At 50.3% G+C, this 17,465-nt stretch overlaps 1 long non-coding RNA gene and 1 pseudogene across 1 annotated transcript in view; one reads left to right on the top strand and one right to left on the bottom strand.

The window, feature by feature from the left end:
- LOC127463453 (zinc finger protein 91-like) overlaps positions 1–17,465 on the bottom strand; it is a 307,626-nt pseudogene that overhangs the window by 12,957 nt on the left and 277,204 nt on the right.
- Positions 16,264–17,465, top strand: part of LOC127463458 (uncharacterized) — a 61,024-nt gene continuing 59,822 nt past the window's right edge. The window contains exons 1-2 of the long non-coding RNA XR_007900846.1: positions 16,264–16,313; positions 17,086–17,277. This is a non-coding gene — a long non-coding RNA (uncharacterized LOC127463458). The remainder of the gene's footprint in view (positions 16,314–17,085; positions 17,278–17,465) is intronic.

Here is a 17,465-nt window from a genome sequence, read left to right as displayed (position 1 = left end):
AAGGATGTGATGTGACAGGAGAGCTGTGATGTGACAAGAGAGCTGTCTTGTCACAGGGGAGGGCGTTACTTCACAGGGATGATATGATATCACAGAGGAGATGTGGTGTCATATGATGGATGTCACGTCATAGGGGAGATGTGATGTCACAGGAAGGATGTGATGTCACAGGGAGCATGTGATGTCACAGAGGAGTGACCCATCCCCCCCCAACCTTGCTCCAGCTAAAGCCATGGAATTTGTCTTTGTTTCCCTTGGGTTCAAGGTCAGGCTGTTTTATTTCCAGGGATGTCTAGAGATGAGTTAAGGGTAGCTCAGACCTTTTGGTGAGGAAGGACTTGTTTACTCTGGAGCATTTGAACTCAGCCTTTGTTCCTGGTTTCTTCCCACTCTTTCAGAGTAGTTCATTTCCCAGGGTGAAAGCTCTGATTCCCCAGCACAGTCAGGTTCTCCTGAGCTCAGGATCTTTCACTGGTCTCATTTTTCTCCAGTATTAATTCTGTACCAAATTTTTGCTTCCTAGGTCAGTGAAATGTTAGAAGAGAGAGAATCTCACCTTGATCTTGGACAGAACACTTACAGACTTCTTTATTCTAATGAATTCTTCCCTAAGAGTTCTGGATGACAGGACACCCATGTGGAAAGTCCCTTTTCTGGTTTTCAGAGATGCTTTTCTGATGTGGGTATTTATTGGTGTGGTATTTATTCAACTGTGAGGGTTGAATTGAGTGTTCCTTGCACCTTTAAAAAGTGCAACCACTTTAATCTGTTGTTTTAAAAACCATGCATTAGATGTCAGAGGACATAAGGACAGCACGTAGAGATAACCCTGCTGTAAGTGATGGTTCCAGTCATCCCGTGTATGGATCAAAGATTTCCAAGGCTTTGTTCCAAGGCTGGGTGCACATGGACTGGGAGAACTTTTCCTGCCGGAGCCGCTCTCCCTGCACCGCCAGGAAGAGCAGGGACCGCATCGCCCCGGCCGCAGCGGCGCAGAGGCTGCTCGGGAGGGGACAGTGTGCTGGAGGGCTGCCCACTCGCTGTCCTCACTGCCTGCACAGCGCAGGGCTGGGGGGAATTGAGCCAGGCAGGAAAAGGGAATGGCGGCCATCGCACGGGGCTGAAATGAGACGGGAAGGAGCAAACAGCCTGGCTGGGGGAGCACAGTTTGGGAAGGGGGCACAGGGAAAACCCACTGGGATGTTCCGGGGTAAATAACAGAAAATAAACAGAGGAGGGTGCCCTTTCAGATATGGTTTATAGATCAGTGTGCTGTGTATAGTGTAAGAGAGCTTCAGAAATGTAAGAATGCAGTTCCTACAGCTTTTACTACAGTGACATGTTTTTTACAAAATATGTAAAGAGATTATAAGTTGGGTGTTAGGTTGGGCTTTTTTTGGTGTTTTGTTTGGTTTGGGGTTTTTTTTACAGATGCTTTGTTCCCCCCCAACCTTTTCAAAGGAGGTTTCTTGAGTGTACCTTCTTTCAGCTAATTTGAAGGATTAGTTTAGATAAGCCTCTAAGAGTAGATGCATTTCAATTAAATTGGGGCACATGTCTTTTTGGCTCTGGTGCAAGGTTCGAACTAATTTTTGCTTCCTCTTTGGCTCAATTAAAAGCCATCTTAAAACACTCCCAGTATATTATGTGAGTGCAGGGCTTGAGGCGTGTGGGATTGAATGAACACAGAGAAAGAACTAACATTCAGAAACATATCTGCTTCCCTGTCTCAATTAATAAACCCCAGAGTTTGACACATTAATAATATCCATAGCAATTGTGATTTGACTGTATATTGTGACCTGCATATGCACATGTGAGCATAAGGACATAGGAAATAGGTGTTGTAGTTTCTGCAGTTCTTGTGTTATAGGTGAGGGGAGAGAGGATTCGAGCTAAAAATTGTCTGAACATTTTGAGAGTGCAGAGACATCTGTCTGACCATCACTAGATGTGCTTTGATTTGAAGGCAGAGCATGTTAAAGAATGCAATAGCTTAAAGCCAGCTGCAGTCTTGAATTTTTGCTCTTTCAGCATTAACAGTAGCACTAATAATTACTAATATTTAATGAGCTAACATGCAATAAATGTATCGAATCATTTTGACATATGTGTCAATTTAATAAGTTTAAATTAATCAATGCATGCATAACAGGAAATCTCCCTCAACCTCTGATTTAAATGTAACATTCACTAAAGGATTATAGAGGGAACTTAATTTTACTGACTGTTTTAACAGCTGTCACAGCTGTTGGAAGAAGGAAAGGCAATTGAAACACTCCAAAAACGGGATGGGGGGGCAGAACGAGAGTAGTTTAATAAATGTAAACATGGTCTCTGAATGCCAAACATAAAAAATTGAGCAGATCTGTAACTCCACAAAGCTGCTGTACACTATGTATGTTTGCCTTTTGTGACTCACTGTGTTTCATTCATTTGAACACTGAGCAGTTTCCCTCCTTTCTCCATTTAAAAATGTGCAGCAGCGTTTAAATGTGGAACAAATTCAGCTGTTCATGTGCCTGGAGTTTCATCTTAGAATGCAGCTGATAGAATACTCAGCTGACAGGAACTAAAGGCTGTGTAGAATGGCTGTAACATTTCAAAAGTGGACACAGGTGTCACATCCTGTGAATGCTGCAGTGCAGTGAGGGTTGGTGTACATATTTTATGTTTTTCTAACCGTTCTCATGTTGTGATGTGGGAATGGTGTGTGGAGTTCGCCTGCGAGTCTGTCTGGGTTATGTCTGTGTAGGGATGAACAGGAGTGTGTGTGTAGATTCCCATGCCTGTGTGTTTGTGTGTGTGCAGGGGGATTCTGTGCTGAACTCGTTGAGCTACGAGGTGCACAAAGGACCCCCTTGCTTTCTAAATTCCTTCTCAGAGAGGAGCCTGGGGGTGGCTGGATCCAATCTCAGGCTCAGATTTTGGTTTCAGTTGAAGGAATTATACAGGTGTGATTCACCCACTTTGTCCTGAAGGTTTTAGTGATGGCAAATCAGAAATATTTCTAGAAAAACAATGATTTATTATGACAAATGAACAAAAAATTGATCAGAAAAGTGAACAGATGAAAGACCTTAAAGAGAATTATTTACTTCAAATTATAAAAGCCAAAAACCTCTAGTAGTATAGTGTAAGATAGGACAGTGGAGTCTATCAAAGTAACTCTATTAAAGCAATTGGATCAAAGCCAGCAAAAAGAAACAATCCTGAAGCAGACATTGAGGTAACTCACCCCACAATGACAGGGGGTAGTTCTCTCTCTTTCACTTAACCCCTGGGCAGTGACCATTAAGAGCTGTCCCTGCTTCATGGCAGAAGCTCCACACACTTCAAGGAAGTCTGTGGAAGAATCTGCCCCATGACAGTTGGACAAGGCTTTTATAGTTATCAAGGGTTTGACTGCCAGATGTATTTGCAGGCCAGGGAGCAGCTTATCTGTCAAATCCTGCTTCAAAAAGCAGGATGTGTGTTTGAAGTTTCATGAAGCATTTTGGGTTTAGCATAATTCAACATTAAAAACAGCACCTTGGCACCAGCAGTAACTCACCACAGAGAGTGTGCATTGTTTGCATTCTCTGACCATTGTTTAGGTATTGTCAGAGCAGAGCATCCTGCCAAAAATGGCCCCTTGATTCTATGAGGTTCCAAAAACTCTGAGGGTTCCTTTGGTTCCATGAGGCCCTGCAGTGTCACAATGGCCCCTTGATTCCAGGATGTTCCAAAACATCCCAGGGTTCCCTTGGCTCCAAGAGGCTCCCCAGTGTCCCACCGGCCCCTGGATTCCAGGAGGCCCTGCAGTGTCCCAATGGCCACTCGGTTCCATGAGCCACAGGAGAGGTGGCCATGTTGTAGAGCCACGAGGAAGGGGTTCTGAGACCCTTTGGGCCCTCTGGGGCCTCCCAGCCCCTGGCTGGGGGGGGAAGACTGCAAAGACCTGGAACAGTGCTAGACCGGACTAAGCGTCTGTAGGTATGCCAGGAGATGTTTTTCTCCATGGGCGCAGAGCAGCAGCTGGTGCTGACCAGAGAAACGGTGGCAGAGAGCCAGGACAGATAAGACCTGAACTGGAGGAGCAGCAGAAACAACATGCAGCACCGCAGAGAATACTCTTGGAAAGGGAGAGAGAGAGAGCCAGCAGCTGAGAGACAGAGTTCTGGGGGTAAGACTGATACCAGACCCCCCCCCCAAACTCCTTTGAGATCCCTCTGAGAAAAGAGGGAGATGGACTCCTATTAAGGAGAAGAGTTTTAGACATGCAGCACCAGAGAGAGAGAGGAGCTGAGAAGCTCAAAAGACGTCCCGGGGCTGGACCGGGACGGCCAGAGGAATGCGGGGGGAGTTGACCTTGGCTCCCCCCTTGCACTGCTGCCACGGTGGCAGCCTGAGAGACAGGGCACAGAGGCCCTGCAAGGAGCTGAGTCTCCTGGAGATACCAGACCGTCACGAAGACCCCCCTGTGTCTTCGTGATATGACGTGGTGATACGACCTTGTCTGGGGTTACGAAGCCCACGGAAGACCCCTTTGCCTGCGTCAAGGGGGCTGAGGGAGCTTGGATACCTCCCTCGTGAGTGCTGGCAGAAAGCCAGCCACAGCTACTGCATGCATGAGAAGAAGAAACCTGCTGCCTTAGAAGATACTCCTGCTGTTCAGAGACTGAAAGGGATCTGTCCTTCTTTCCCTCCTGGACTTTTATTTGGAGGGGAGAAGAGATCTGATCATTGTAAATACATGTCATGGTAGAGATAGTTTGTGATCGTGTGTATAATGTGATATGGTATTTATTTGTACAGTCATTGTAATATATTCCCTTTCCCCCACTTTGAGTCTGGTGTGTTTTGTCTGGAAAAACCCATCTCACATTAGGTTGAGATGTGGGAGGGGGAATGGAGCTAGGGAATTGGATTTTGGGACTATCTCAAACCAGGACACTTTCACACCAGTTGTTCCACCAAAATGCACGTTCATTAAAGAGACAATTCCAAATTACAATAAACCAGGTCAGAGACATAATTATGTCATGCTCTGACTGCCAGCGAATTACCCCAATGCCAGCTAAGGAAGGGGTTAATCCCAGGGGCATAACAGCCAATGAAATCTGGCAGACAGACGTTACACATAGAGCTGAATTCGGTAAACTAAAATATGTCCATGTTACAGTAGACACACATTCCAGATACATTAATGCAACAGCACACACAGGAGAAAAAGCCAAAGACGTTATCAGACACTGGCTCAGTTGTTTCGCAATCCTAGGAATTCCAAAAACCATAAAACCCGACAATGGCCCTGCTTATTGTTCTGAAAAAATCAAAACATTTCTCACAGATTGGGGGGTACTCCATTCCATAGGAATACCGCATTCACCCACAGGACAAGCGATTGTAGAAAGAGCTCACCATACACTAAAAGAAATGCTTCAAAGACAAAAAAGAGGGGAGTCGGTATGTAGCCCCCAGGAACGCTTATGGAAAGCGTCATATGTTCTAAATTTCTTAAACTGTAATGATAAAGACCATAGCAGGTATGAACACCAACATAAAACTCAAATACTTTCATCTTCCAAACCACCAGTTATGATCAAAGATCTAATATCTGGGCAATGGTCAGGACCAGTAGATCTCATAACATGGGGAAGGGGATATGCCTGTGTATCCAAGGGTACCAAATTACAATGGGTCCCTTCTAGATGTGTCAGGCCTTATATCAGCCCTCCAGCACAACAGGAACAACCACCAGAAGAAATAAGTGAAGGATTTGGATTAGAAGAAACATGACCAACAATAGTAAACACATCACACAGAAAAAAAAAAAAGGGGGGAAAAGAGATATGGGTCTGTTCCCTATGTGTGTAAATCTACATTAACATTTCTTTAAAACAGGGAGAATCACAAGCAATAAATGATACAACAGAACCAAAAGAAACATATAAACAGTAACCAATACAGAACCAAAAGAAACACATAAACAGTAACCAATACAAAACCAAAACTCCATGAGTCAAACACAATAAAGGGTTAAAGAGTGCATGTGTAAGGAGAGAATGAAACGGTGACCACCGGAGTATGAATGAGAAAGTTGAGTGGACGCATGTGTGTGTGTGTGAACGCAAGTACACTTTATAGCAAGACGTCTTAAACACTACTTCAAACAGCACCACCTCAGACACAACACCTACAACCCAACACATTTCCCTTTTAAATAAAGATGATGCCATTACACAAAGTCACCCTCAGATAAAAGGTTATCCACACCTACAAACCCTGGGTAATTTGAGATTGCTTGAATATTGCACGAACCCAATAAAGTTGTTAACAGTTCAATAAAGGCCTTGTGACGATAGGCCCTATTTTTTATAATTAGAAATAAGATTGGTTATAATAAGAATGTTAAAAATGTATTGTTTCTCAACTTGTTAATAAAAAGAAGGGGGAGATGTGGCAGGAAGACTGTAACAAGGAACCGTGGGAGTTGTGGTCTCCCGGGTTCTCAGACAATACTTGATTGTCATTGGTTAGAAGGTCATGGGACATGTTCAGGCGTGGTATTTAAACCTCGGCAGTTTGAATAAACGGTAATTCTGCTCTGGCACTTGTTCGTGTCTGAGTGGGGTTCGTCCCTTGAACAACACCTCAGATAATGGGAGGGAAATGGGGGATAATGGGGGGGAAATGGGGGATAATGGGACAGTGAGGGGGAAACAGAAGGATATGCGAGGAAATGGGGAAACATGGAAGGAAAATGAGGGGAAATGGGAAGGAAGTGGGGGGAGAATGAGGGGAAATGGGAGGAATGGGGGAAAATGGGCAAAAATGAGAGATAATGGGGAGAATGGGGTAAATAAGGGAAAATGGGCAAAAATGCGAATTAATGGGGAGAATGGGGTAAACGAGGGAAAATGGAGGAATGGAGGAGAGAGAGGGGGAAATGGGAGAGAATGGGGGGAATTTGTGGGAAATAGGGGTTAATGGAGGATAACGGAGGAAAATGGGAAAAAATAGGGGATAATGGGGTAGAAATGGAGGATAATGGGGTAGAAATGGAGGATAATGGGGTAGAAATGGGGGATAATGAGGGCAAATAATGGGGGGAAATGGGGTAAAATGAGGTGAAATGGGGAAGAAAGGGAGAGAAATGGGAGGGTAATGGGGGAGAGTGAGGGGAAAATGGGGAAAATGAGGGGTAATGGGGAAAAATAGGAGATTATGGGGGATGGTAAGGGGGAAATGGGGGATAAGGAAGAAGAAATGTGGGATAATGGGGCATAATGGGGGAAAATGGTGAATAATAGGGAAAAATGTCAGATAATGAGGGAAAATGGGGAATAATAGGGGAGAAATGTGGGATAATGGGGGAAACGGGGAACAATGGGGAAAAATATGGGATAATGGAGGGAAAAGAAGGGATAATGGTTGAAAATGAGGGGAAATGGGTGTCTGAGAGGAAAAGTGGGGATAATGGGGGGAATGGGGGAAATAAGGGAAAATAGGGGATAAGGGGGGAAAATGGGGGAAATGAGGGAAAACGAGGTAATGAGGAAAATGGGGATAATGAGGGAAAATGGGGGAAATGAGGGAAAATGGGGAAAATAGGGGATGAAGAAGGAAAATGGGGGATAATAGGGGAAAAATGGGGGTCACTACAAGACCCCCCTTCCCATCAGACTCTGAGGCATCTCTGCTCTCACCTGCCTCCCCTTGCTGATTAATTAACCACTCGTTAATTACTACAAGTAACTAACCCCCCAAAACCCACAGAACCCACAGCAGTTTTATTTTGGGGGGGGTCAGCACGGCCTTGTGTCACCAGAGCAGAGTATTGGGGGGGGCCAAGCAGAGCCAGGGGGTCCCAAACCCCTTCCCGGGGGGTCCCACCCCCCTTTTTCGGGGGGTCCCTCAGGGATTTTCCAGCTGGGAGTCGCCGGGGAGGGTCCCCACGTCCTGGTAGGTGGGTTGGACCCCCCGGGAAATGTCCTCGTACATCGAACACTCGTCCAGGTTCAGCCCCTGAAAACGAGGAAAGGGGGGGATTCGGGTCGGTTTGGGGGGGTTTAGAGAGTGATAGACCCCCCCCCAGCACGATTTTGGGGCGCGGGGGCCCCCAGAACGTCACCTCGTAGAGGTTTTCCTCCTCGCATGTGGTTTTTTCGGGGTGCAGCAGCTGCTCGTTGGCCCAGTGCTTCTATGGGGGGGGAACAGGGGGCACGGGGGGGTTTGGAGTGGCCAGGGGGGGTTTAGGGGTGGCCAGGGGGGAAAAAAGGGGGCACAGGGAATTTTTGGGGTGGCCAGGGGGGTTTTGAGGGGCACCAGGGGAGATTTAGGGGTGGTGGGGCGGGGAGGTTGGAAGTACAGGGGGGTTTTGGGGTGGCCGGGGGGGTTTTCTGGGGGCACCAGGGGGGATTTAGGGGTGGCCAGGGGGGGAAAAGAGGGCATAGGGGGGTTTTGGGGTGGCCGGGGGGTGTTTGGGGGGGCTCCAGGGGGGTTTTGGGGTGGCCGGGTGGGGTTTGGAGGCATCAAGGAGGAATTAAGGGGTGACAGGGGAAAACTAGGGGTGGCCGGAGGGGGTTGGGGTGGCCAGGGGGGTTTTGGGGGGCACCAGGGGGATTTAGGGGTGGTCAGGGGGGTTTTGGGGGCACCAGGGGGATTTAGGGGTGGCCAGGGGGGGGTGGGTGTCTCTGGGGAGGACTGGGGGGATTTGGGGATGGCAGGAGGAGGTTGGGGGGAACTGGGGGGGATTTGGGGGGAACTGGGATGTACGGGGGGTGTTGAAGGGGTTTTGGGGCATCCAGGGGGGAATTGGGGGTACCAGGGGGGGGTTGGGGGGTTGGGGAGGATTGAGGTTACCCAGGGGGGGATTTTGGGGGACCCGGGGGGCAATTGGTGTCCCCAGGGTCTCAATTAATGTCCCCAATGTCTCAATTGGTGTCCCCAGTGTCCCATTTACGGGACCCAATGTCCCACCTGGTGTCCCCAGTGTCCCAGCTGGTGTCCCCAGTGTCCAAGTTGGTGTCCCCAATGTCCTAATTAGGTGTCCCCAGTGTCCCAGTTGGTGTCCCCAGTGTCCTATTTAGGGGTCCCAAAGTTCCAGTTGGTGTCCCCAGTGTCCCAACTGGGGGTCCCAGTGTCCAATTGGGGGTCCCAGTGACAGAACTGAGGGTCCCAGTGTCCCAGTTGGTGTCCCCCTGTCCCAGTTGTCCCAGTGTCCCAGTTGGGTGTCCCAGTGTCCCAGTTGGGTGTCCCAGTTGTCCCAGTGTCTCAGTTGGTGTCCCAGTGTCCTAGTTGGTGTCTCAGTGTCCCAGTTGGGTGTCCCAGTTGGTGTCCCCCTGTCCCAGTTGTCCCAGTGTCCCAGTTGGTGTCCCAGTGTCCCAGTTGGTGTCCCCCTGCCCCAGCTGTCCCAGTTTGTCCCAGTGTCCCACCCTGAGCAGCAGCAGCAGCCCCGGCCCGGCCGAGCAGAGCAGCAGCAGCACCCCCTGCGCCGTCAGGATCCGGTTCTTGGTGCTCTCCCTCAGCACCAGGAACGGGGCAGGAACCGGCTCTGTGGGAACGGGACTGGGTAACTGGGAGGGACTGGGTTACACTGGGAGGGACTGGGTATACTGGGAGGGAGTGCAGGGCACTGGGTTATACTGGGAGGGCCTGGGCTATACTGGGAGGGCACTGGGTTATACTGGGAGGGACTGGAGGGCACTGGGTTATGCTGGGAGGGCACTGGGAGGGACTCAAGAGAGATACTGGGAGTGACTGGGACAGACTGGAGTGGGACTGGAGGGCACTGAGAAGGGCTCAAAGGGGTTACTGGGAATAACTGGGATGGACTGGGGGGCACTGCAGGGCACTGGGATGGACTGGGGGGGCTTGTGGTAGCACTAGGTTATACTGGGAGGGGACTGGGATGGACTGGGTTATACTGGGAGGGGACTAGGATGGACTGGGAAAGACCAGTGACTCAGATGAGACCCCCCAGCCCCCTCGATCCCCCCGAGACCCCCAGGACCCTCCCGAAGGTGCTGCAGGGCTGGGGGGCACTGGGATACCCTTGGAGGGGACTGGGATGGAGGGGGTTAAACCGGGAGGGACTGGGCTATACTGGTACCATGCTGGGGGCACCGGGAGGGGCCGAGTGACCCGGGTGAGACCCCCCCACGTCCCCCACTCACCGAGGACCCTGACGAAGGTGCCGCAGCTCTGGGCCGTCTCCCCCCCGGACTCCACGCGGCAGAAGAAGAGCCCGGAGTCGTTGTGGGACAGTTTGGGGTAGGTCAGGGTGGAGCTTACCCCCCCTTCCTGCACCGCCCGCTCCATCCGGCGGCCCCCCCGGGTGGCCACCACCTCCTGGGGCCAGGGGCAGCTCCGGGGGACCTCCCCGAGCCCGGGGGGACACGCCTGGAGCCAGGTCAGGGCGGTGTCGGGGGGGCCTCGGAAGTGGCACTCGAGGGTCAGGGGGGTCCCCACGGGCCCCTCGCGGGAGGGGGGCCCCCCCCACACCCGGAGCCACCCCCGGGGCGGGGCCGGGGAGCAGGAGAGGCTCGGGGGGCTCCCGGTGGTCACGGTCACGGGGGTCGGCGTCTCGGGGGGCTCCGGGGGTCATGCACGGGGTGCAGCCTTCGGGGGGGGTCTGGGAGCACTGGGAGCCTGCGGGGACAGAGGGGGGGTTAGGGGAGGTCACCAGTGCCCCCCAACCCCCATGGAGGGCGACTGACCCTGAGGGGGTCACTGGGGGTCCCTGTCCCTGCTGGGGGGGGTCTTTGGGAGTTCCCAGAACTGTGAGGGGTCATTGGGGGTCCCCCCGGGGTCTTTGGGGGTCCCCCAGACCCATCTGAAGGTCATTGGGCCCCCCCCAGCCCCTCCCAGTTCCCCCCCTTCCCCCTCCCAGTTTCGGTTCCCTGTCCCAGTTTGGGAACAGGAAATACTGGTTGGGGTGGCGGGGGACATTTTGACACAGGTGTGGGGGACAAAACCTGATGCTGAGACCCCCTGAGACCCCCCAGACCCAAACCCTGAGACCCCCAAACCCAAATGGAGACCTTGGGATCCCCGAGATCCCCAGATCCAAATCCTGAGCCCCTTGGACCCAAACTGAGCCCCCCTGACCCAAACTGAGCCCCCTAGACCCAAACCCTAAGCCTCCCTGACCCAAACTGAGACCCCCAGACCCAAAACCTGAGATCCCCAGAGCCAAACTGAGACCCCCAGACCCAAAACCTGAGCCCCCCAGACCCAAAACCTGAGATCCCCAGACCCAAACTGAGACCCCCAGACCCAAAACCTGAGCCCCCCAGACCCAAAACCTGAGATCCCCAGAGCCAAACTGAGACCCCCAGACCCAAATCCTGAGCCCCCCAGACCCAAAAGCTGAGATCCCCAGACCCAAACTAAGACCCCCAGACCCAAGGCCCCCAGACCCAAACTGAGGCCTTGGGACCCCTGAGACCCCCAGACCCAAAGCCTGAGACCCCCTGACCCAAGCTGACACCCCAGAGACCCCTCAGACCCAAACTGAGGCCCCCCCACACCAAAACTGAGACCCCCAGACCCAAATCCTACCTGCGAGGAGCAGTGTTATAAGTGATCTAAAGAAATTTGCTGTTCAAATAAGAAAGAGTTAACGAAGTCATTATATTGTGTTAACTGCTTTGTTGGAATCACAAGTTAGAGTGTTAGGCAATGCCTAACCACAAGTTCTGTAAGCTGCAAACTGATTAACCACAACACGATGATTTAGCATATTGTACCTTGAAGCTGTTTGTTCTAAGCATATTAATGGGGAGCAATACGGAGGGGTCGGCCACGAGGAGTCTGGGTGATCAACCATCATCCTGATGGAAGTTTCCAGAACCACGGCCTAATAGAGACTAATGACTTTAAAATTATTGGTGGACACCCCTCAACAACGGAGATGGCCCGCGAAAGGAGGAACCAACCCAGAGCTGGCCCGCGAAGAGGGAACCAAGCAGGATGCAGCCCATGAAATCTCCACCAATGGACTGATGACATGACTTTGGGGGGGAGGTGGCAAAGGAGGGTAAAATAAGTGCTGTTTTTGTTCCCCCTTGTGGACTGCGGCAGGAACAGGGGTTTCCTCTGGTCGCCCGGATACCCGTTTTTGCTTGTTTGTGGCATTAAAAAATCTTTTATACCTTGCAACCTAAATTTAAAGCCTCGTTACCTGTCACAAGGTACAGTTGTTGGAGTAGCCTAGGCACTTCTTCGGCAGGAAGAGTTTTCTGTGGTGGCACCTTTTGTCTGACAGGAATCTTCAGTTGGATTCAATATTTAAAAGGAGGGACCGGCCCTTGCAGCGCAGGACTGAAAAAAGGGAACAGCAGCTCTTTCCACCAGGAAAAAAAGTGTGGAACCTTTGGCTTTGAGGTACAGTTGCTGGGGAAGGCTGGGCACTTTGGCAGGAAGAGCTTTCTGTGGTGGCACCTTTTGTCTGGCAGGAATCTTCATTTGGAGTAAATTTTTCAGGAGGTGGGACCGGCTATTAAAGTACAGTGCTGAAAAAAGGAAAGAGCAGCTATTTCCCTAAAAAGAAAAAGTCTGGAACCTCTGGCTTCAGGTGTAGTGGGTGCAGTCTGGGCACTTCTTGGGCAGGAAAAACTTTCTGTGGTGGCACCTTTTGTCTGGCAGGAATCTTCAGTTGGAGAAAATTTTTCAGGAGGTGGGACCGACCATTGCAGCGCAGGGCAGGAAAAAGGGAACAACAGCTCTTTCCACCAGGAAAAAAAGTCTTGAACCTTAGTCTTTCAGGCGTAGTTGTTCAGGCAGTCTGGGCACTTCTCGGGCAGCAAGAGTTTTCTGCGGTGCTACCATTTCTCTGGCAGGAATCTTTAGTTGGATTCAATTTCTCAGAAGGTGGGACCGGCCATTGCAGCGCAGGACTGAAGAAAGGGAACAGTAGCTCTTTCAACCGGGAAAAAAAGTCTGGAAGCTTTGGCTTTGAGGTGCAGTTGTTGGGGCAGGTTGGGCAATTCATGGGCAAGAAGAGTTTTCTGTGGTGGCACCTTTTGTCTGGCAGGAATCTTCATTTCGATTCAACGTTCCAAGAGGTGGGACCGGGCGTTACAGCGCAGAGCTGAAAAAAGGGAACAGCAGCCCCTTCCATCAGGAAAAAAAGTCTGGATCCTTTGGCTTCAGGTGTAGTTGGTGGGGCAGCCTGGGAACTTCTTCGGAGAGAAGTGTTTTCTGTGGTGGCACCTTTTGTCTGGCAGGAATCTTCATTTACATCCCATTTTCCTGGAGGTGGCTCCAGCCATTGCAGAGCAGGGCAGAAAAAAGGGAACAGCAGCTCTTTCCACCAGGAAAAAAAGTCTGGAACCTTTGGCTTCTGGTGCAGTTTTTGGGGTAGCCTGGGCAATTCTTGGGCAGGAAGAGTTTTCTGTAGTGGCACCTTTTGTCTGGAATGAATGTTCATTTGGAGTATATTTTTCAGGAGGTGGGACCGGCCATTGCAGAGCAGGGCTGAAAAAAGGGAACAGTAGTTCTATCCCTAAGGAAAAAAAGTCTGGATCCTTTGGCTTCAGGTGTAGTTGGTGGGGTAGCCTGGGCACTTCTTGAGCACCAAGACCTTTCTGTGGTGGCACCTTTTTTCTGGCAGGAATCTTCAGTTGGAGTAAATTTTTCAGGAGGTGGGACCGGCCATTGCAGCACAGGGTTGAAAAAAGGGAACAGCAGCTCTTTCCCTTAAAAAAAAAGTCTGGATCCGTTGGCTTCAGGTGTAATTGGTGCAGCCTGGGTACTTCTTGGGCAGGAAGAGTTTCTGTGGTGGCACCTTTTGTCTGGCAGGAATCTTCATTTACATTAAATTCTCCAGGATGTGGGACTGCCCTCTGCAGCGCAGAGCTGAAAAAAAGGAACAGCAGCTCTTTCCACCAGGAAAAAAAGTCTGGATCCTTTGGCTTCAGGTGTAGTTGGTGCAGCATGTGCACTTCTTGGGCAGGAAGAGTTTTCTGTGGTGGCACCTTTTGTCTGGCAGGAATCTTCAGTTGGATTCAATTTTTCAGGAGGTGGGACCGGCCATTGCAGAGCAGGGCTGAAAAAAGGGAACAACAGCTCCTTCCACCAGGAAAAAAAGTCTGGATCCATTGGCTTCAGGTGTATTTGGTGGCGTAGGCTGGGTACTTTTTGGGCAGGAAGAGTTTCCCGTGGTGGCACCTTTTGTCTGGCAGGAATCTTCAGATGGATTCAATTTTCCAGGAGGTGGGACCAGCCATTGCAGCGCAGGACTGAAAAAAAGGAACAACAGCTCTTTCCACCAGGAAAAAAGTCTGGAGCCTTTGGCTTCAGGTCTGTTTGCTGGGGCAGGCTGGGTACTTCTTGGGCAGGAACAGTTTTCTGTGGTGGCACCTTTTGTCTGGTAGGAATCTTCAGCTGGATTCAATTTTTTAAACGGTGGGACCGGCCATTGCAGCGCATGGCTGAGAAAAGGGAACAGCAGCTCTTTCCCCCGGTAAAAAAAGTCTGGATCCTTTAGCTTTGAGGTGTATTTGGTGGGGTAGATTGGGCACTTCTTGGCCAGGAAGAGTTTCTGTGGTGGCACCTTTTGTCTGGCAGAAATCTTCAGTTGGATTCAATTTTCCAGGAGGAGGGACCGGCCATTGCAGCGCAGGGCTGAAAAAAGGGAACAACAGCTCTTTCCACCAGGAAAAAAGTCTGGATCCTTTGGCTTCAGGTATATTTGGTGGGGTAGCCTAGGCACTTCTTGGGCAGGAAGAGTTTCTGTGGTGGCACCTTTTGTCTGGCAGGAATCTTCAGTTGGATTCAATTTTCCAGGAGGTGGGACCGGCCATTGCAGCGCAGGGCTGAAAAAAGGGAACAGTAGCTCTTTCCCCCGGTAAAAAAAGTCTGGATCCTTTGGTTTCAGGTGCAGTTTTTGGGGCAGCCTGGGCACTTCTTGGGCAGGAAGAGTTTTCTGTGGTGGCACCTTTTGTCTGGCAGGAATCTTCAGTTGGATTCAATTTTTCAGGAGGTGGGACCGGCCATTGCAGCGCAGACATGAAAAAAGGGAACAGCAGCTCTTTCCACCAGGAAAAAAAGTCTGGATCCTTTGGTTTTCAGGTGTAGTTGTTGGGGTAGCCTGGGCAATTCTTGGGTAGGAAGAGTTTTCTGTAGTGGCACCTTTTGTCTGGAATGAATGTTCATTTGGAGTATATTTTTCAGGAGGTGGGACCGGCCATTGCAGAGCAGGGCTGAAAAAAGGGAACAGTAGTTCTATCCCTAAGGAAAAAAAGTCTGGATCCTTTGGCTTCAGGTGTAGTTGGTGGGGTAGCCTGGGCACTTCTTGAGCACCAAGACCTTTCTGTGGTGGCACCTTTTTTCTGGCAGGAATCTTCAGTTGGAGTAAATTTTTCAGGAGGTGGGACCGGCCATTGCAGCACAGGGTTGAAAAAAGGGAACAGCAGCTCTTTCCCTTAAAAAAAAAGTCTGGATCCGTTGGCTTCAGGTGTAATTGGTGCAGCTTGGGTACTTCTTGGGCAGGAAGAGTTTCTGTGGTGGCACCTTTTGTCTGGCAGGAATCTTCATTTACATTAAATTCTCCAAGATGTGGGACTGCCCTCTGCAGCGCAGAGCGCAAAAAAAGGAACAGCAGCTCTTTCCACCAGGAAAAAAAGTCTGGATCCTTTGGCTTCAGGTGTAGTTGGTGCAGCATGTGCACTTCTTGGGCAGGAAGAGTTTTCTGTGGTGGCACCTTTTGTCTGGCAGGAATCTTCAGTTGGATTCAATTTTTCAGGAGGTGGGACCGGCCATTGCAGAGCAGGGCTGAAAAAAGGGAACAACAGCTCCTTCCACCAGGAAAAAAAGTCTGGATCCATTGGCTTCAGGTGTATTTGGTGGCGTAGGCTGGGTACTTTTTGGGCAGGAAGAGTTTCCTGTGGTGGCACCTTTTGTCTGGCAGGAATCTTCAGATGGATTCAATTTTGCAGGAGGTGGGACCAGCCATTGCAGCGCAGGACTGAAAAAAAGGAACAACAGCTCTTTCCACCAGGAAAAAAGTCTGGAGCCTTTGGCTTCAGGTCTGTTTGCTGGGGCAGGCTGGGTACTTCTTGGGCAGGAACAGTTTTCTGTGGTGGCACCTTTTGTCTGGTAGGAATCTTCAGCTGGATTCAATTTTTTAAACGGTGGGACCGGTCATTGCAGCGCATGGCTGAGAAAAGGGAACAGCAGCTCTTTCAACAAGGAAAAAAGTCTGGATCCTTTAGCTTTGAGGTGTATTTGGTGGGGTAGATTGGGCACTTCTTGGCCAGGAAGAGTTTCTGTGGTGGCACCTTTTGTCTGGCAGAAATCTTCAGTTGGATTCAATTTTCCAGGAGGTGGGACCGGCCATTGCAGCGCAGGGCTGAAAAAAGGGAACAACAGCTCTTTCCACCAGGAAAAAAGTCTGGATCCTTTGGCTTCAGGTATATTTGGTGGGGTAGCCTAGGCACTTCTTGGGCAGGAAGAGTTTCTGTGGTGGCACCTTTTGTCTGGCAGGAATCTTCAGTTGGATTCAATTTTCCAGGAGGTGGGACCGGCCATTGCAGCGCAGGGCTGAAAAAAGGGAACAGTAGCTCTTTCCCCCGGTAAAAAAAGTCTGGATCCTTTGGTTTCAGGTGCAGTTTTTGGGGCAGCCTGGGCACTTCTTGGGCAGGAAGAACTTTCTGGGGTGGCACCTTTTGTCTGGCAGGAATCTTCAGTTGGATTCAATTTTTCAGGAGGTGGGACCGGCCATTGCAGCGCAGACATGAAAAAAGGGAACAGCAGCTCTTTCCACCAGGAAAAAAAGTCTGGATCCTTTGGTTTTCAGGTGTAGTTGTTGGGGTAGCCTGGGCAATTCTTGGGTAGGAAGAGTTTTCTGTGGTGGCACCTTTTGTCTGACAGGAATCTTCAGCTGGATTCAATTTTTTGAAAGGTGGGACCGGCCTTTGCAGCGCATGGCAGAAAAAAGGGAACAGTAGCTCTTTCCACAAGGAAAAAAAGTCTGGATCCTTTGGCTTTGAGGTGCAGTTGGTGGGACAGCCTGGGCACATCTTGGGCTAGATGAGTTTTCTGTGGTGGCACCTTTTGTCTGGCAGGAATCTTCATTTACAATAAACTTTCCAGGAGGTGGGACCGGCCATTGCAGTGCAGGGCTGAAAAAAGGGAACAGCAGCTCTTTCCACCAGGAAAAAAAGTCTGGATCCTTTGGTTTCAGGTGCAGTTTTTGGGCAGCCTGGGCACTTCTTGGGCAGGAAGAACTTTCTGTGGTGGCACCTTTTGTCTGGCAGGAATCTTCAGCTGGATTCAATTTTTCAAGAGGTGGGACCGGCCATTGCAGCGCAGGACTGAAAAAAGGGAACAACAGCTCTTTCCACCAGGAAAAAGGTCTGGATCCTTTGGCTTCAGGTGTATTTGCTGGGGCAGGCTGGGTACTTCTTGGGCAGGAAGAGTTTTCTGTGGTAGCACCTTTTGTCTGGTAGGAATCTTCAGCTGGATTCAATTTTTTA

The sequence above is a fragment of the Manacus candei genome, unplaced genomic scaffold (genome assembly GCF_025592945.1).
Source record: "Manacus candei isolate 608988 ecotype Guabito, Panama unplaced genomic scaffold, ASM2559294v1 h1tg000161l, whole genome shotgun sequence".
Classification (NCBI taxonomy): Eukaryota; Metazoa; Chordata; class Aves; order Passeriformes; family Pipridae; genus Manacus; species Manacus candei.
This window is presented reverse-complemented; position numbering and strand designations above follow the sequence as displayed.